This window comes from Balaenoptera borealis (genome assembly GCF_965194805.1).
Source record: "Balaenoptera borealis genome assembly, chromosome: 9".
NCBI lineage: Eukaryota > Metazoa > Chordata > Mammalia > Artiodactyla > Balaenopteridae > Balaenoptera > Balaenoptera borealis.
The window spans coordinates 32,960,142-32,980,956 of NC_138873.1; the positions used below are offsets into that span (position 1 = coordinate 32,960,142).

General features: G+C 39.5%; 1 long non-coding RNA gene across 1 annotated transcript in view; it reads right to left on the reverse strand.

Moving 5' to 3' along the window:
* The window catches only part of LOC309635290, a 32,781-nt gene extending 12,190 nt beyond the window's left edge, over positions 1 to 20,591 (reverse strand). Inside the window, exon 1 of the long non-coding RNA XR_014248731.1 lies at positions 721 to 20,591. This is a non-coding gene — a long non-coding RNA (uncharacterized lncRNA). The remainder of the gene's footprint in view (positions 1 to 720) is intronic.
* Between the last annotated feature and the right edge of the window lie 224 nt (positions 20,592 to 20,815).

The following is a 20,815-nucleotide window of genomic DNA, read 5'->3' on the forward strand; positions in this document are numbered from 1 at the left end:
CTCTGCTATGAAATAAAATGAGTGGGTCCAAAGGGCCCATGGCAAGGGCAGATGTGCTTCCTTTTCTCTTTCTATTTCTATTCGGGACAGGGATGCAGGGATTAAAGGCCATCTGTTTGCTCCACCCTGATTATTTGTACTTATTTATACTTATCAGGTTTGTACAAAAAGGTCTGCATCTTCCTTTCCAGTTATGAAATATTTGATTTGGTTATATTGAAAATTTTATTTTTCCATCTGGAATCACTTCCCCTAGGAAATGCCCCTAAATTAACTCCACCAATTTTCTAATTGGTCACCCCAATTAGGACTCCCACCTGTGCCTTAATCTAAACTGAAAACAAGTGAAAACCAGTAATTGTGCAGATGTATACAATTGTATAGCCAGTGTTGTCTCTATGCTTAAGGAATTCACAGCTGGTGGTAGGTGGGACCTGATTTAGTTAAAGACAATCCAGAAAGTGTAATGATTAAAGTATGCTCTGGAGAGGCATGGGGGAGGGGAGCCAGGAAGGGCTCTGGATTCCAGCAGCACCTGAGTCTTCAAGGGAGTGTGGATGGAGGAAGAGAGGGAGAGGAAGGGAAAGAGGGAGAGAGACAGCGAGAGAGACAGATATGGGGTGGTGGGGAGAGAAAGAACTTTCCTGACCTAAGGGATTGGATCAACGGGCCAAGGTGGCACCTGGTAAGGATTCAAGAAACGCCTGACTCCTAGCTCACCCATGTTTCCTGTCCGGACTCTCACAGGCCCAGCTTTCAGGCTATAGCTCCATTTCAGCCATGAAATTCTCTTGGATTCATCTTCCACAGACTTGGCAGAATTGACTTGCTAGAAGTTTTTCAAAGCGAAATAACTGTGTTATCTGCAAACCATGGAGAGTCAATGTCCCTGATTTCAACAGTAGCAGAGAGAACATGCTCTGGATTTGGCTCACCTTGGCAAAGAGGGTCTTAGGAGGGCTGCAAGAGAGGAAAAGGGGATGGACACACACACAGCACACAAAAATGAAAATCCTATTTAAAAGCCAATTTGCTTACGCACTGGACACTTAAGACAAAAAATTAGCATCATTGGGCCCAAAATGCAAAGCTGAGGTCAAGTTAGAATTAAGGTTCATATCAAAATTCAAGAACTTCAGCCTTCCTGTAAATGTCATTTACAGATTAACTAACAAACCCACAATTCACTGTCACACGAGCATTTATGAGCACTTGCCATTCACCAAGCCCAGGAAAAAGGATTTGGCTTTACAATTCACGAATAAGCAACGTTCGTGCTTTCACTGAGCTTGCCATCTGAAAGATTTAAATTTCAAAATGTTATTATAATATAGGTTAACATTTAAATTTCAAAAATTCCACAGTTTTATAAAAGACTTGTTTTTCTTAAAGTAATTATCTCTAGGCAAATTTCACGTGTGTAGAGATCAATTAATTCATAGCACTTTGCCTAGACTTTCAAATATTGGCAAATCCATGCCTAATTTATGAGCTGCAGCGATTTGCTGAGATTAAAACCCTTTTACTACCTAGACCACATACTTGACCCCAGAGTCAACTTAATCGTGCGGGGAGAGAGTTAAAGACTAAACGTTACTGATAGCATCCAAACATCTCCATCAACCTATCAATCAAAAATATTTGCTAAGTGCAGTGCTATGTGTTTTTCTTTCTTTCTTTTTTTTTTTGGAAGGGGGAAGGTGGGGAGGAGGTCATCCCCCTGTTCTAGAAATTACCTCCACTCAATCTCACCCTCGGCCCACCTCTCGGTTCTCCCTTTCTCAGATCAGGAAAATAAGTTCCCAGGTGCAAGGCCCTAGTCGGAGCCTCGGCAGCCGAGCATGCTCAGTAGCTGGGACCGCTCTGCGCTCACAGCCGCGTTTGGCTCGCGCTGGGCTGGGGGGAGCGTGGAGGCTCTTGCGGCAGCCGATCCTTGCTCCTGGAAAGCTGACCTTCTCTGCCCGGTAACGTGCGGCTGTCCGAGCCTCAGCTGCGGCCGCGCAGCCGCGGGCTCCCTGGGCGTCCCCGCCGCAGCCGCTCTGCCGGCTCAGCAGCGCTGGTCTCGTGCTCCCGGTCCTCGTGCCCGCGCTTCAGCCCGATGCTTCCAGCAGCTGCTGGATGGTTGGTTGAGCAGAAATGACAGGCTGTGGTTCACCGTGAAGGGAGAGGGAGAGCTGCTTCTCTTCGGAGCCAGAGAGAGGAGGTGTGTCAGGGCACCAGCGCCCCGGGAAGATTCTCGCCGCGGCTCAACATCATCGCTTCCTTCTACACTTCTTGTCATCCAGGCGTTCCGTGCTCTTGACCTGGGAAAGATGGTTATAATAGTAACGAAGCTGGTGCACTGCTTTCATCTCAGGTAAGGAGAGCAGCTTTGAGTGCTTTTCTCTTTCCACTGCATTTAGTATTAGCTCCGAAACCCACAGCTGGGAAAGGTCTTTTAACTACTAGCCTTGTTCTCACGTTACAAGTTTGTTGCTAACGAAGTCTGGGAAAAAAGAGTTTTTGTGTGATTTAAAAAATCCTTTCGGGTTGAGGTTGAAAATAAGCATTAGTGTTCTTTCTTACCTCTGTTATTCTTGACCCTGTCCCTGACCTGTTGGTAAAATTTAAGCCTCTATTTGCAAGATGAGGTTAAGGGTACTTTTTTTTCCTTTCAAAGATGCCTGGGATATTCTAGGGAAGGGTACTTTCCATATAGGCAAACGGATATTTTAATTGGTAGACTTTTCGGGATGATTATGATTTCAATTACAGCCAAGAGGGAATAATTAATAATATTAAAATTGAGCATCAACTTTGATCAGCATTGAACTTAAGCTGACTAGAGGAAGTATTCATACTATGCACAGTTACCTGGTTATTTGTAAAAACAAAACAAGTGTTTGGGGTTTACGCTTGAGAAATAAATAGGAGCCCACAAATTTGAAGAAAAACAAAAAATTAGCACCCCTCCTATTCTTTGAGTGTTGAGCAGGAGAGCGTCTCTACAGAATCGTCAGTTCAAAAGTAAAGAAACATTTTCAAAGTGTAGCTTTGTGGTTGCAAATTAACATTTTTGCTGGAAACTGTGGAGCCAACATCTTCAGATGGCTCTTCATATAAAGAAAAAATAGAGGAGGTTTTCAGATGTAAACCCAAAACATTCAAATAAATGTATTTAACTCAGTGCTACCAAAGAAAAACTATCAAAATGCCATGTAATAACAGCTAGTTTCAATTTATGTTAATTTAGCTGGAGGTTTTGAGAGAAAGGATCACTTTTCCAAGTCAATCCCAAATTAATAAGTTAATAGTAGGTCTACAAGTATTGCCTAACATTTAGCAATTATAATCAAATGGGGCAGAAGAATGTTTTCTTTATAATCTGGTGTCAGATTTCTTTATTTCCTGCTTAATCTAAAGATAAACTTATTAATAACAATTCATTTAAAACAGTATATGCTATTTTTCTAAGACATCAAAGGACTTTTTCGTATCAAAACTAAAACCCCCAAATTACAAATCTTGCAGTGATAAAGAGGAAGAAAAGACAAGGAAATACTTGATATTGAGTGGTAAATGCTTAACTGAAAAATAGTTGGAATCTCTGGACAGATTATTGCTTATAAAGTCTTCTTTTTAACATAGCTTAGCGTTTGTGATGCATTCCCTTGTGGGCCCATTTAACTTTGAACAAGTAAGCAGCCTCTAGAAAGAAAGGGTGAGGATTCAGGCTTGGGCAGAGCTAAAAATTTCTATTTCTAGTTTATTCTGGAGGGACAGGAACCCAGCTGCATTCAGTCAACAGACTTTGTTCTACAGATGGAACCAGGTTCTTTAAAGTCTCGTTATTAGCCTGGGAGCTGGGAGAAATCCATTCCTTCCTCCCATTTTGGCGTGAATATCCTGACTGTATGCATTCCTAGCACCCCAAGTTCTGAGCTCTCAGCTGACCTGTGACAAGACATAATCTACCTGGGAACTCTGATGGTAATAGTCTGGTTTCTGACCTTTAGCTGTTCACGCTAGCTGAGTTTGCAGATCCTCACCCCAGGGGTCCCTTGGTGGAATTAACATAAGAAGCACCATTTTTAGAAGCTCCCAAGGACCCAGGATTTTACTGAGAAAAACTGTCTCCTGAGGCCTGCCGCTGTTCTTGGTCTCTTTCAATGGATGGTTTCTGGGAAGTACCCCCCTCCCCCATTATCAGCAGTGATTATTCCTGTTCTAGTTAGACATTAAGTTTGTTCTAATGCTAAGAACCCCAATCAGCAGCTGCCTAGAATGATGCCTTAATGATCGAACAGTTTGAAGAAGAAGAAAACAGGAGAAAAGTCATTCCAACATTTGGATTTTGAGGAATAAGGAGACAGTTCTGTTCCTTTCTCCGCTTATCTCCCCTCACATCCAATTATGACACACAATAAGGAGTAAAATTCTCCTCCAGTGCAAAGTGAGGATGGTGCTGGGGCCATGGCATCCTCTGTGTCTGTCACTATCCTGTCCCAGCCCCACTATCCACCGCTGGTGTCTCTTCATATGAGATAGAAAACAAAATGTGAGTTTTACAAACTGCCTTAGAGTGAGTTGGTGTGTGAAGCAAATGCTTGAAATAGAATAAATTTCATTTTCCCTTTTACCAGTTGAATAGTTCTAGAACTTCAGTCCTAATACGTATGTTTCCTTGTCTTTTCCTTTATTAAGGAAGAACATATGTCTGCCTCTGTTTCTACCACTGTTTTTGAGGTAGACTCAACTAGTGTTTAGGATTAGAGCATGGCTCAGCTGTAGTTCATTCTCAAAGCCTGGGTCAGTATATACCCCACGTATTTTTCAATAGAGGGACTACATGATCAGAAATGTTTTATTTTAATAATAATATAGAACTTTGCCATCTATCCCCCATCAGATTTTTTGTGGCAGTCTAAAAAGAGCTAATCAACTATCTTGTATAGCATAAAAGGTGTTAGTCCTGGTCACTGGTTACTTTTGATTTAATAAATGAATTCCATTAATTAGGATGACTCTTAGCTTTGGTTTTAGCATCTTAAGGAGAGGAAAATTATACCTATACAGAACTAGAAATACTCAAACATTAACTGGAGTCTGGGCAAGAAGCCAGAAATATCAAACTTCTGGAGTTGATATATTCGTGTCCAAAATTCCAGGGATTCTGTGTCGTCTTCAAGGGCATAGTTAGTTTTCAGCCCAGCCAGCAACTTTCAGATTGTCACTTCTAGAAATTCAATTTGGGAACATAGGTACCTCCTAAGGTTTGAGGGTAGTATTGTTTCTCTGTGACATATTTTCTGCAGAATTGCTCAGCAATGTGGGGGGAGGACGGGCAGGGAGGAGGTAAGGGGAGAGTCTCTGCTGATATCTTTTCAAAGGTGCAAGCCTGGTTGGCCTCTGAATATCTGCATTTCTTGGATCAAATCAGTCTATTTTCCACTCCCTCCTCCTACATCTTTAAGTTGCTTATATTATTGTGTTTGAATGTCTTGCTTTTATCAATTTTTAAAAAGTTGTAAGCTGTTGCAGAGTTAACCTGATGAATCTCTTAGAAACCTTCAGTTCTAAGAAGTCACCTAGTAAAGACATTCAAAAGAAGAGATGTAACTAAATCCCCATTTTCTGCTTCTACTACCGTATATCACACAAACTGGCAGTGGTGATGCCATGGCATGATGAGAAGGAAAATGCACAATCTTAATCACTTCCTCAAGCACATTATAAAATAAACTTGAAGGCAATATTCAGATAAAAGCTTTCCAGCTGATAACTTTTTTCCTTCTCCCTTACGAAAGGTTTATTGATCACCTATATGATGAGTGATACTCAGGATACTCAAGTGATACTCATGTCCCCAAAGATATTAAATCATAATCCCACCACCCAAACTTAATCACTTTAATATTTTTGGTATTTGTCCAATAGAAAACTTAGAAAATACAGGGACCTATCCCCAGAAAAAATAAAATATTCCGTAATCTTATCACTTAAATTTACAGATAATATTTCTGGTATCCTACGAACTCTTTTTGAAGCCAATATATTATTTTTAGAAAACTAGTTTATTCTGGATATGCTGGCAAAAACATCTCTTTAGGCTTTAATCAACCAGAAAATGTCTGCTTTAAGTCTGAATGGAAAAACAAGTTCATGTGCCACAGGGTCACCTTATTAATTCATTAAATATTTTCCTGCACATCAGGAGCTGGGGCTTTATGACCTGTGGTGTATGCTCTCTGAATAAACTGTCCCCTCCCATATCCCACATGTGTACCACTACATTCCTTGGGGTTAGCAAGGCTGCATTTGACCCTCTGACTTAATATGTGCGTTGTATTGTTCACTATACCTGCTTTCACAAAGACTTGGGTACTAGATCTCTCTTGTGTCATTTTTGGAGTCTTTCACTAAGGGTAGCCCAGTGAAAGGCTAAAACTGATAGGCTTGCCCTGGCCTGGAGAGGACCTAGAGAAATCCTGGGGCTGGGAGGACCAAACATTTATTTTTTCTAGGTTTTGCCCTTAGGCCTTCAACTTTACAGAGGGACTTATCAGTAAGGGAAGAACTGGGCTTCCTCCAGGCAGTGGACACCAGAAACATGAAAGGGAGAGATTTTGCAGTGGTCTCCAACGAATCCCTGAGAATGTGCTCATTGCACCTCTTACTCTGGTTTCAGAATACATTTTATAGGTGTGTCATATCTCGGTTATTAAAACTATTAGTACTTTTTGTTTGCATTGTATTTTCAAACTTTCAGAGTGCTATCATATAGGTTACTCTATTAAATAAACATTTGAGAACTATACTTCTTTATCTTATCCCAAACACCTGAAATTCAACATAGACGCAACAGACTAACATTTATCTTTGCATTCCAAGCTTGCTTCTCCTGCTGTAATTCCTGACTTTATCTGGTCTAAAGTCTCCCAAATGCGAAAGGGGAGAATCTCCTTTAGCTCTTTCTTCTCCATCTGATCGGAAATAATGTCTATGCAAGTTCAGAAAAGCCTCTCAAATCTTTTCCTCCCATCCATTCTACTGGTCTCTGTTTTGGTTCAATCAACTCCTTCCGTCTTTCCCTGGGTCTGTTAAGCATTCTCCTGTAATACTCCCCTCTTTGGTCCTCTGTGCTGCAGCCAGAGTGATCTATTGGGGCTTTTTTAAAATTTAGATGTTTGACCATGATGGTTTCCAGATTGTATGATACAGTGCTACATATCCGGATCATCTGTGAATTTCTCAGACATACAAGGTACATCTCAGTTTGCCTTCATTTTCTAAGTTTGTCTCCTTTGCTTTCTCATTGTTTTACCCCATGGTCTAGCTATGTTGATCTTTTGTTTCTTTAATGTGTTAATCTTGAGCCTTATACCCTGCACCTGCTGTGCTCTCTACTGCAGTATCTTTCTCCTTCCTCTCCAAGTGGTGTATCCTATTCATTCCTGAAGATCCAGACCTAATTTATCTGTTTCTTAGCTTCTCCTGAAACATCTTAGCTTCTCCTGAAACAATCTGATTAATATTAAAGCTGTTTCTTTTTTTTTCAGTAGCCACTCAATTAATGGTAGTTTATTCATTTTGTGTTAATACATAATATATATTGTGTGCCCTCCCCTTGCCAGATACTACATTAGTTCTTGAAGATACAGGAATGAAAAAAGATATGGACTTGCTCTCCATGAATGTGCAGTCTAATGGCAAGACACCTCCAAAGTGAGAGACTCGACAGGGTCAAAGCAGGATGCTGTTTGGGGTCGTTATTACTATTGTTATTACAGAGTTTGGTCCTTCTTTAGACCAGGCTTCTTTCTTCAGCCCTGTAGGCAATTAGTCCACTTAATCCTGAAACCATTTGCAGAGGTCCATGAATTAAAGGGCCAGATAGTGTGACTTATTGGAATAGAACCATCATGACTGGAACAACAATATGGTATCAGATGTCTCACTGACATTATTTTTACATTCTAAGATTGCTCAACCAATAGTCCTATCAGATCTCTTTTCTCATTACCTGCATAGGGAATACTGTTTTTGTTTGTTTGTTTTAATAGACTTTCTTTTAGAGTACTTTTAGGTTCATAGCAAAATTGAGATGATGATACAGCCATTTATTTCCCATGTACTTCCTGCCCTGGCACATACACAGCCTCTCCCATTATGAACATCCCTCTTCAGAGTGATACATTTGTTACAATTGATGAACCTACATTGATACATCATAATCATCCAGAGTCCATACTTTACCATAGGGTTCACTCTTGGTGTTCTACTTTCTATGGGTTTGGACAATGTATAATGACACATATCTATCATTATGATATCATTCAGAGTATTTTCGCTGCCCTAAAAGTACTCTGTGCTCTGCTTATTCATCCCTTTCTTCCCTCTCACCAATCCCTAGCAACCACTGATGCTTTTACTGTCTCCAGAATTTTGCCTCTTCCAGAATGTCATATAGTTGGAATCATATAGCATGTAGTCTTTTCAGATTGGCTTCTTTCATTTAGTAATATGCATTTGTTTCCCATTGTCTTTTCATGACCTAACAGCTCATTCTTTTTAGTGATGAATAATATTCCATTGTCTGGCTGTACCATAGTGCATTGTTTCTTTCTAATTATTTTTATTTTTTTCTTCTGTTGGACTTGAGTCTCTGGGGGCGAGGGCTTTGATGTTTGGTTCCAGGCACATAGTATGCACCTAATTAATGGTTACTGTGTGAATAAGTGATAGGCACAACACTTTCCTCTTTCTCTCCTTTTCCTCATGTCTGTCCTTCACCTGGAAGCAGCTTCCAGACTGGATAAGTTTGTGCTCGTGGGAGAGAGTGCATTTCATTCTGTTTTTTCGCACCTAGTCTGCCATCACTTCTTAAACCCAGCAGTCAGTAAAGTACAGCTCTTGGGCCAAATCTGGCCTGACACCCATTTTTGTAAATAAAGTTTTAATGGAACCCAACCACACCCATTCATTTGTGTATTGTGAATGGCAGAGGAGTGGTTGAGACAGAGACCATTTTGACCTGCTGTGCAAAAAACATTTACTATCTGGCCTTTATAGCAAAAGTTCTCTGACCTCTGCGCTCACCCGGGAAGGAGCTGGTGTCTGAGATCAGAGTGGCAAAAGTGATTGCTTGTAGGAACTTTTCCAAAGTATCAGCTGTTAGATCCTAATATGGAGTAATATGTTCCTGAGATTTATTTCGACTTGTGTGTTGAAGGTAGAAACTTTTTAAAAAAAAGTCTGGTGATAGGTCTGGTAGCTTTTAGTAATCACAAGACGGATGGTTTTGACCTAAGCAATTTTTGGATTAAACAGCTATCCTTAAACTTTAACATGAATCAAAATCACCTGGAGGGCTTGTTAAACTGCAGAGTGTTTCCCCTCCCCCCGTGAATTCCTAACTCAGTAGGTCTGGGTGATGTTCCAGAAACTGTGATGAAACAGGTGCCCAGATGTTGCTAATGCTGCTGGTCTGGGGACCATACTTGGAGAACCATTAGTTTAGAGCAATATGGTTCTGAGCCTTAGTTGCATCTCAGAACCACCTAGGGAGTTTAGAGATTTTTATCTTAAAAATAAAACATGCTTGGGCCTCACCCCAGACTTACCAAGTCAGAATTTCCAGAGCTGGTCTGTATTTCAAAAAGAATAATTCTGAAGACTACTTAATCGTCTTTCTTTTAGAACTGTCATATGGGCTTTGCTGGTTAAGGTGTACATGAGGTGTTTTGATAATAACATAAACTTATTTGACAGTAAGTTTAAAACGGCAATTAGATGTAGATGTTACATTCTTACTTTTAAGTAAAACCATAAACTGGAATGTTGTATATGTATTACATTTGTCAGTGGACTGCAGAAAAACTGTAGTCCAAAATGTACACTAAATTCAGCAAAATTCTTTTTTTTCTTAGTAAATTTGGAGAGTATTTGTAAATTTTGTTTTTTCACTGTGTAAAATTAATTGTAATTCTATACTTGATAATCTCTCTTTTCACTTTTCTTAAAAGTGAATGGGGATAACCAGCAAGGACCTACTGTATAGCACAGAGAACTATACTCAATATTTTAATAACCTATAAGGGAAAATAATCTGAAAAAGAATATATATATATATGTATATATATATATGGAACACTTTGTATATAAAACTGAATCACTTTGCTGTACACCTGAAACTAACACAACATTGTAAATCAACTATACTTCAATTTTGGGTGGGGAGTCCTGAACAGCTCACATTCTGCCATTTCTTCCATGGTTTCACTGTAGCAAATTTGAATGTTCAAGCACCTTCTAAAAATGGCTAGAAATAGCACAAGAGAGGTCTCCTTTCCTGGCTTTTCCTCCTCTGTCTTCAGAGAGAAAACATCCCTTACCATCTAGGTAGGTATCTTTTAAACAAAATAAAGCCCTGTTGCTCTGTACATGCTTTTGTTTAGAGATTTCGATTCCCCTCTACTGCCATTTCCGCCTACTCTAGAGCTGTGTTCATTTTAATTTTGTTGATTGCTATTTGCAATGTTCTGAAGCTGAGTATTATGTCAGAATACAAATAAGGCAAAACAACCATGACATAGTAAATGTCTAAGAACCACATCTTCGGCACTTTGGCTGCTAATGTAGTAGCCTCGACAATCAGGAGCCACACAAAGAACTCTTAAGCCCTGTGTTTAGGATGGACGAGCATTTCAGTCACGCTTTTGGTCTGCACTTAAAAAAAAAAAATTATTTGGCCTTAAAAGGATAGGAATAAATAACAAGATTCGGATTTATAGATCCCCAACTACATACAACAAAATAGCCATCAACTTCTTTTTTTTTTTAATTGAAGTATAGTTGATTCACAGTGTTGTACCAATCTCTGTTGTACAGCAAATTGACTCAGTTATACACATATATACATTCTTTTTTTGTATTCTTTTCCATTACGGTTTATCACAGGACACTGAATACATTTCCCAGTGCTATACATTAGGACCTTGTTGTTTATCCATTCTAAATGTAATAGTTTGCATCGACCAACCCCAAACTCCCGGTCCATCCCTCTCCCCGCTCGCCCCCCTGGCAACCACAAGTCTGATCTCTATGTCTATGAGTTTGTTTCTGTTTTGTAGGTAGGTTCATTTGTGCCATATTTTAGATTCCACATATAAGTGATATCATATGGTACTTGTCTTTCTGACTTACTTCACTTAGTATGATAATCTCTAGTTGCATCCATGTTGCTGCAAATGGCATTATTTCGTTCTTTATTATGGCTGAGTGGTATTCCATTGTGTATATATATATATATATATATAGCCCACATCTTCTTTATCCATTCATCTGTTGATGAATGGATAAATAATTTTTTTCTGTTGATGGACATTTAGGTTGTTTCCATGTTTTGGCTGTTGTGAAGAGTGCTGCTATGAACATAGGGACACATGTATCTTTTTGAATTATAGTTTTGGCTGGGTGCAATCAACTTCCTAAATTACATAATTCTATATTATGGAATCATGATGATTACTAACATGAAGTGTCAGAATATGAATTTGACAAATGGCTTAGCAAGAATCATATTCTGAGGTATGGAAGAGCTCATTTATTAAGGGCGTTTGGATTAATTCAAGTTTGAAGTCAGCTGTCTTAAGTGAAAATTTTCACACTTTTTTTTTCATTTCATTAGTAGATTAGGATACTTAGGAGCCATTGTGAGTTACGTAGAAATGAAGAACTTTTATTCTTTCCTTTTCATGAACCCATGGATGTCACTTGCTTATGCCTCAATCCGTTCTACAAAGCGAGCTTTTATTTGTAAGGACCCATTTGTTACAGCCTGTAGAAGGCAATAGTATCCAGGAAAACCCCAAAGTAATGAAGAATGTTAATTCATTATTCTGTGTTGTTCTTATTTAAGCACAGTCATTGGAAGAGCAAGGGCTAGTTATTCAACTAGAAAAATTGATTGAAATAGAGACTCTTAATGATAATAACTTTTCTTAATGATAATAATTTTTTTATTACCTCATTACTTTTTGCCTTTTTGAACTTCATTTCTCAAGTGGAAATGTTCTAGATTCCTGCTTTATCCATAAGCAGGGCCACTGTCATGGGCGTAGCTGAGGGCTCTCCTTGTTTTGAGAGCAAAACAAAGTACTTCTTGTTGCCTTTTGTTCTTGTTCATAGGAATGTTGTTTAGGTCAGTCGGCTCCCAAAATGAACATGCTTTGCCCACGCTTGGATGGGCCCTGTGCTTGGTTTAATGCTCTGCTGTCACCGTCTTGAAGTGCTTAATATTTTCTGAGCAAGGGGCCCCATGTTTTTATTTTGCACTGGATCCCATAACTAACGTAGTCAGTCCTGGCAACAGGAACTGTATCTTATTCATCTTTTATTTCCCTGCAGATTTTCAGCCTTGTGCTGGATGCACAGATGAGTAAATGAATGAATGAATGAGTGCTCCCTTTGTCCTGAGAGGAAAACGAAGTAGTTCTTGTTTCTTTTTGCATTGCTGATAGGAATGTGGTTTAGGTAAGTCGGTTCCCAAAGTGAATCTGCTTCAGACGTTGTGAGGTGGATGGCTGAGGGGTTGGCAGAAGTGGCAGTAGTGAATAAACTTTTAAAGAATACAGATTCTCTGGCCTCACTCTTCATCTTCCTGAATCAAAATTTCCTGAGAATAAAGGCCAGGAATCTGTGCATTTAAAAACTCCTCAGGGGCTTCCCTGGTGGCACAGTGGTTGAGAATCTGCCTGCTGATGCAGGGGACACGGGTTCGAGCCCTGGTCTGGGAAGATCCCACATGCCACAGAGCAACTAGGCCCGTGAGCCACAACTACTGAGCCTGCGCGTCTGGAGCCTGTGCTCCGCAACAAGAGAGGCCACGATAGTGAGAGGCCCGCGCACCGCAATGAAGAGTGGCCCCCGCTTGCCGCAACTGGAGAAAGCCCTTGCACAGAAACGAAAAAACCCAACACAGCCAAAAAATAAAATAAATTAATAAATTAATTAATAATAATTAAAAAAAAAAAAAAAAAAAACTCCTCAGGTCCTCTCATACCTGGCACGGACTGTGGTCTTCTCCAAAGGCTCTGCAAGGCCTGTAGGTCTGTGCCCAGTTGTAGATGTGGGTTTCTGGTTTGTCAAGGCTGTCAAGAAAAAGGCCTGTTTCAAGTGACATCAAGTATCAGTACAATTTAGGAGACAGTGGAGGATAAACCAGGCTAAGAATTAGCACAGCACACCCAAGCTCAGGATGCTACTGTGTGACAGCAGCAGGGCTACCATTTGTCCCATTGCTTATGCCCCCATTGGAAGGGGTATGAGAGTCTGTGCGGTGTATGCTCACCAGCTCCCAAAGCATGAGGTGAAGGTTGGCATTACAAACCATGCTGTAGCGTAAAGGACCAGCCTGCTACAGCCTGCTGGCCTTCTCTCAGGTCTGGCAAGATGAGATCTACTTCCAAGTAGAGGTAACCAGGGGTGAATGCAGTATGGAAAGGCCAAAGTAATGGTCAGTCTAGTGCCTTCATGTGCAATTTGGACGTGGGCCTGGCCCAGAGCTACTGTAGATTTGGGGAAGGGGTTGTAGGGGTGGGGCAGAGGGTGTCTAAAGGGAGCTGTGGATGTAGGCTTGTCCATCCCTCACAGTATTAAATGATTCCCAGGTTTTTATTTAGAAGGCAAGGCTTCAGTGCAAGAGTGCATCTTGTGGATGTCGTGATCAGAATGGGGCAGATGGGCTTCCCTGGTGGCGCAGTGTTTAAGAATCCGCCTGCCAATGCAGGGGACACAGGTTCGAGCCCTGGTCCGGGAAGATCCCACATGCTGCGGAGCAACTAAGCCCGTGCGCCACAACTACTGAGCCTGTGCTCTAGAGCCCGCGAGCCACAGCTACTGAGCCCGTGCGCCTAGAGCCGGTGCTCCACAACAAGAGAAGCCACCGCAATGAGAAGCCCACGCACCGCAACAAAGAATAGCCCCCGCTCACCACAATTAGAGAAAAGCCTGCGCGCAGCAACGAAGACCCAACGCAGCCAGAAATAAATAAATAAATAAATTTAGAATGGGGCAGATGATGTGCATCTCGTAATGAAAGATGAAGTTGCTTACAAGACACAAGTCTCTCAATACATAAAGAACCTTGTAACTCCAGACGTGATGGAGATGTACAAAGCTCATGTTGCTGAATGAGAGCATCTAGTCTATGAAAAAACTCCTAAGAAAGAAGTTTCAAGAGGAGAGGTAAAAGGTGAAGTGTCTCCTGCCCAGGAGGAAAGTGGTGCCCTTTAAGAGCAAGCATCCTCAGAACTCAGGCGAGACCCTTAACAGCTCAATGTCAAACCGTCCCTGTCTGCCCTTGACTATGAAGAGTTTTCAGATTAAGAGATGCTTGTTAGCCAAGGCAGGAGGAGATTGGTTATAGGGCGTGGAGTGGTGGACGAGACAACAACTAACAGCAAAGGATTAGGGATAAAATTATCCAGAAAGAGAAAGTCATTTTTCAACTACCTGCATAATTTATTTTTATTACTTAGTAAATATATTTTCCCAGCACCTATTTCCTGTCAGATACTATTCCAGGCACTAGGATACAGGAGTGAGAAGAAGGGTTAATTCTTGATATCATGGAACCTGAATTTTGATGGGGTAAGAGAGACAGATACTAAACATGTCAGCGTTATGAGTGCTGTGAAGAGAATGTGAATGGTGTGAGTGGAAGATTATGGACCTCATGATGGGTGGGCAGGGATGTGGGTGTGTCCTCCTCTTCCTTCCATGCCAAATGTAGTTGCTACACTAATGTGTTAACTTATCAAGAGCTCAGTTCCCTTATCTTAGGAACTAAGACAGAATTCACCTTCAATGGCCAGGCCATTGAACAGTTTGGTTGTACAGGATGATTTATGGGGGCTTAGACTGACTTTGGTGCTGTCTATCATGTCAGTACTATAATAACAAATACCTTTCCAGTTGTTGGAAGTGTGTTAATTGAGTGCTAAAAATGAAAAAGTGAACTAATATTACTGTCTTCCTTTTTTAAATAAATATGTCTGGCTGACTTGAGGAAAGTAAAAACAAAATGCCAAGCAGGTAATGTTTTCGTCTGCTAATATTTAGGTTGACTTTTGGCAGATTTCTCTCTTGTTTTATATTTACTGAAATACAGAAATTGAGACTGGCCAATGAGTAAATGGTTAAAGTGATGACATTTTTAACATTAAATATTTAAATATTATAGGCTAAGAGAAGAATATGTAGAATTAATCAACAAGCGAGTTTTATAATATTGGCTATTTTTGTTATAGATTTAAAGCATTGTATACTTTTATTGAGAAGTTAGACCCCGTGGGATGATTTTTTTTCTTTACTCTAGACTTGTAGAAAATTTAAGCATCATTAAAATGACCAAATAGAATTAATATGTACATAAGAAGAGATATTTTTTATAGCTCTTGAATACAGAATTAGATAATACCAAAGCAAACTTTTGTTTATATGTAGATGATTTATTTATAATTTTAAAAATTATAGATGATATGGATATTTATAATTTTTAGAACACTAAATAATTAGAGAATCCAACAGAAAAATCATGAGTAGATGTATTTTAAATTTTTAAAAAATCCCTAGATTTACCAACAAAATTTATGAAGTGGAAATATTTGTTTAAATTCTAGAGTTTTTAGTATCTTGGACCATCTGATCTGATCTGATCACTCTCATTTTATATCTAAGGAAAGCTGAGACTTAGGTTAAACAATTTAGGATCTGGGGACTATTTCACTTTGAAGTGTTTACAGGACATGGTTTCAACCATTTGTAAGTGGAGAGGCCATTTAATATAGTAGTTATAAACATTCCTGGATTGGGATTCTGGTTATTGTTTTTGTTTTTTCATACATGCTAGCTCTGTGAACTTGGGTAAGTTACTTAATTTCTCTAAGGCTTCAGTTCCTCATCTGTATAGTTGGGAAAAACGGGGCATGCCCTCCTTCCTTGGGATTAGATGACAGAATGACCACAAGCACACAGCACAGTATGGGGCTTAGAGAAAGAAATCAGGGGAAATTGTTGTTATTGGTTAAACTAAAACAGAAATACTTCTATCAAAAAGGATCTTTCCGAAAGGTGACATTTTTAAACAATATATATTAGAAACACCTAAAATATAGATGTTTTCCTAGTTCTTTCTGATTAAGGAAATCAACTGTTATATTGTGGCAATCTTTTTCTTGAAAATTTAGGTTTATTTGAATATCAGTTAGTAGATCTACAAGTGTTATTAGATTAGGCCAAGTGGTGGACTTTTGCTTTAAATTACAGCTAATACTTAAATAACAGATAAATTATATAGCATTTGCTATGTGCCAGGTACATATATCAACATATTTAATCCCCACAAAAAAAACCCAGTGAGATAGGTAATTATCATGATCCCTATGTGACAGATGTTGAAACTTCACCACAGAGAAGTCAAGCAGGAAGTCTGGGGTCACTGGGCTCTGTGTGGAGAAGCTGGGGTTTGAGCCCCACCTATTGGCACTAGAGTCACTACTCTCACCCATCACACTGTGAGCGCATCACAGGAGGAGGATTGCTAGTAAGGAGAAAGCAAGGGTACTCCAGTTATTGTACAAATCTGTGTTTGATTTGCCCAGGTGGGTTCTTATCCAACCAAGTATTGGCTTCTGAGAACTCCATTCTGTGGGGATACTCATACAATGTTAAAAGTGGCTGCCATTAATTGACTGCTTACACAGATCATAAACTGTTATAAGGACTTTACATATTTCTTTTTTTTTAAATCCATAACAGCCCCCTGAGATAGATATGTTGATGATACATGTGATGATGCCCATTTTACAGATGATGAAACAGAGTCTGAGTGAAGTATATAACTTTCTCCAAATCACAGCTATTTGTCTCACTCCAAAGCCACTGTAGTACTTAAGTTTCCATGATGAATATTGTGTATACCTCAGTTCTATGTCCCTGAAACTGTTAGTAAATGATGATGATTATGAACAGTAAATAGAGTAAGTCAACAGGGTGTTATGGAGAATGTCCCCCACTATCCCAGAATAATATATAATCCCATATCTAAGGATATTCAGTAATTATCTGTGTTACCTCCAGAAAGCAACGAGTCAGCTTCATATGAAAAATGAGAGCAGGGCTTTGGACTAGATGATCTCTTTCCGGAGTAAGCCTTTCATCTTCCCAGCCAGGATGAGAATTTAGCTAAATATTCCCTTAAGTAACACTAGACGGCGCATGAGAACAAAAGAGTTGGGAGCCATTTATAGGATGCATGTAATCCTTATCTTGAAATAGAACAGAATTTATTTTCTGAAGTGAATCATTGATGATTTCAGTCTACCAATACCTAATGTAAGGAACACCTGACCTGATATTCTGCCAATATAACACTCTACCTTGTCTACAATTTGGAGTAGAACTTTGATAAATCTAAGCAGAAAGCCAATTCTTTATTTTCGGCAGAACATTAACCAAACAGATCTCCTGGCATTATTTCTATAAAGTAATTCTGGCCCTACCATAGCAAAATTAAAGTAAATTGAATATCTGAAAGAGATGATACAGTCAAGGAATATTCCTATGAGCTCTATAAAATGAATTTTTATGCTTTCTTGGACATTGCAATGTATTTTACCAGGAATGCAGGCTTGTGACATTATGCAAGACACAAAGAAAATAGCCAAAAAGGGTACACATTTATTCTCTAGAGGTATTTGTTTTTAGGTCATGAAACTTCCATACTTTGGGCTCTATTAACTCAATTTATTTGTTTTCAACTATTACTCATAATCTTTTTTTTTAAATTTCTTTTTCTGGTCATTTGTGCTTTCTTTGAGGAGTTACAGAGCCTAGTGAGACAGAGTAAAGCAAAAGGTAGAAAACAAAGGAAAGAAACTACAAGGGTGGAGACAAAGGATTCAGTATTCAGATGAGAAGCTCTAATGCAACCCAGGTCAATATAATTTCACATCATTTTCTGAATGTCTCTGAAAAAATAAAAAATAATGGTGGAGAGATGTGTTAGTTTAAGCCCAATACTTTCAAATTAAAAAAAAAAAAATTGAAAGCGACACACTAGCCTATGTTAATTTTTAAAAACAGCTTTCCAGGAGAGAAGAAAATAGCATCCTTAAGGAAATGCCTCATGAGTATCTTTGCTCTTCACAACTGCATAAACCATTAAGAGCTAACCAGCTGATGTAAAGACAGGTCAGTTGTTTTGAAGCAAGTTTAAGAGTTAATTGATTGAGTGCTTACTGTGTGCTTAACATTTGCTGCTGTTTATTTGTATTATCTCATTTAATTTTCCCAACAGTTCTTTGAGGGGGGATTCATTTATTATCCTCACTTTGTGGATGAAAAGACTGAGGTTTAAGGGGGTAAGGTAATAAGCCCAGGGTCTTGTGGCTACTGATGGGAGGAACCTGGTCTGTCTGATTCATAAGGTCCAACTTTGTGCTTCCCTGGTGGCGCAGTGGTTAAGAATCCGCCTGCCAATGCAGGGGACACCAGTTCGATCCCTGGTCCGGGAAGATTCCATGTGCTGTGGAGCAACTAAGCCCATGCGCCACAACTACTGAGCCTGCGCTCTAGAGCCCGCAAGCCACAACTACTGAGCCTGCGTGCCGCAACTACTGAAGCCAGTGCACCTAGAGCCCGTGCTCCGCAACAAGAGGAGTCACTGCAATGAGAAGCCCGCGCACCGCAACTAAGAGTAGCCCCCACTCACCGCAACTAGAGAAAGCCCGTGCGCAGCAAGGAAGACCCAATGCAGCCAAAACTAAATAAACAAAATAAATTTATATATATAAAAAAAGATAGATACAAGTATATAAAATCAGGACATGATCATGACTTGATAAATTAAGTAGACTTAATTTCAATACTGTAATGAGAGGGACCAATTCAAATTCTCACCATTTGTTTCACACTCACACTTCAAGGGCATTTACGATCTCTCAAAACTGATCAGTTTTTAATCATTATTATTATTTTATGTAGTCAGTATTTGTTTAAATATAACTATGTTTGCCTTATAGTTCATTCTTACATTGAGAGGCTGTATAGTGTAGCGATTAAGAGAATGGACTCTAGAGTCAGACTACGTGAACTTGAAGTCAGGTTATGTAGGCTCTCTGTACCTAAAATAGAAATGTAAAATAGAGACAGTAGTACCTTTTCTTCAAAAAAACATCTTTTAGAAGTTCCTTTAATAAGAGTCTGCTGGTAGTAAGCTCTTTTGTTTGTTTGTTTGTATGGAATTGTCTTTTAGTTCACTCTTGTTCTTGAAAGACGATTTTCTCAACATATATTCTAAACTAAGAATTATTTATTTCACCACTTTGAATGTATTGTTCCTCTGTCTTCTGCCTTTCCATTCTTGTAGTTGAGAAGTCAGGGTCAGTCAAATTGTCTTTCCTTTATATGTAATCTGTCTTTTTGGTCTGGATGCTCTCTCTTTTTTTAATAGAGACAAAATTTACATAGAGTGTAATGCACGGATATTAAGTGTACAATTCAGTGAGTTTTGTTAAATATATACACCAGTGTAACTACTGCTTGTATCAAGATGTAGACCATTTCTCCCAACATAGAAAGTTCCCTCATATCCATTTCCAGGCAACCCCTACCCCACCCCACCCCACGTTAGGCAACGAATATGATGATTTCTGTAACCATAGTTTAGTTTTGTCTGTTCTTGAACTTCATATAAATTGAATCATGCAAAAAAAAACTGATCAGTTTTGTGCAAATAAACCATGTTTCTTTTAAAAAGACTTGTGCACTTGCCCAGGCTCAAAGATATTAAAATCTAGCACATAAAGCCCATTACTAGAGGTAGAAATACAGGCAATAAACTACTACAGCAACAACCATCAATTACAGTTAAGAATTTTTCTGTAACAACCAAATGGATAATCAAATATTGTAACAACTCACGTATTACTGAGCAAAGTGCATTTCTACAGTATTCAGTGTTGCTATTCAGTTTCTGACTTAAAACAGCCTATGGTAACTGGCAGCAAAGGAAATCCTTGCAATAGACTGCCTCTGCTTGAGAACTTATGATGTAATTATTGCATGCTGCTAATATACCATCTAAACATGTTAGTATGGTCTTCCCTTGAGAAAAGTGTGGCATGAGGGCCAGACTTATGCCATATTGTGAATTAATTGAAATATTCTTTAGATATCCTCTCCATGTTCTCTTCTTTCTCAGTCATACTCCGGTGTCTTCACCACCCCCCCGGCACAGGCCCACTGTTTCCCAAAGAAGCTTAGGCACCGTGGATCACTTAAAAGCTATTTCACCAGTGATTGTGATCCCTTGCAGGTAACATGATGCTTGAACTCAGGTTCTAATGTTACTAGCCAGATAAAGTGAACTTCCTTTTGATGTTTAGGGGTTGCTTTCTTGGATTTGAACACAGTTCATTTTATTTTATTTATTTTAAATGAAAGATTTATTTTATTTTATTATTTATTTTATTTATATTTGGCCGTGTTGGGTCTTCGTTGCTGCGTGCAGGCTTTCTCTAGCTGCGGCAAGTGGGGGCTACTCTTTTTGTTTTTTGTTTTTTTTGGGGGGGGCTACTCTTCATTGCGGTGGTTCGCGGGCCTCTCATTGCGGTGGCTTCTCTTGTTGAGGAGCACGGGCTCTAGGGCACGCGGGCTTCAATAGTTGTGGCTCGTGGGCTCAGCAGTTGTGGGTCGCAGGCTTAGTTGCTCTGCGGCCTGTGGGATCTTCCCGATCAGGGCTCGAACCCGTGTCCCCTGCATTGGCAGGCGG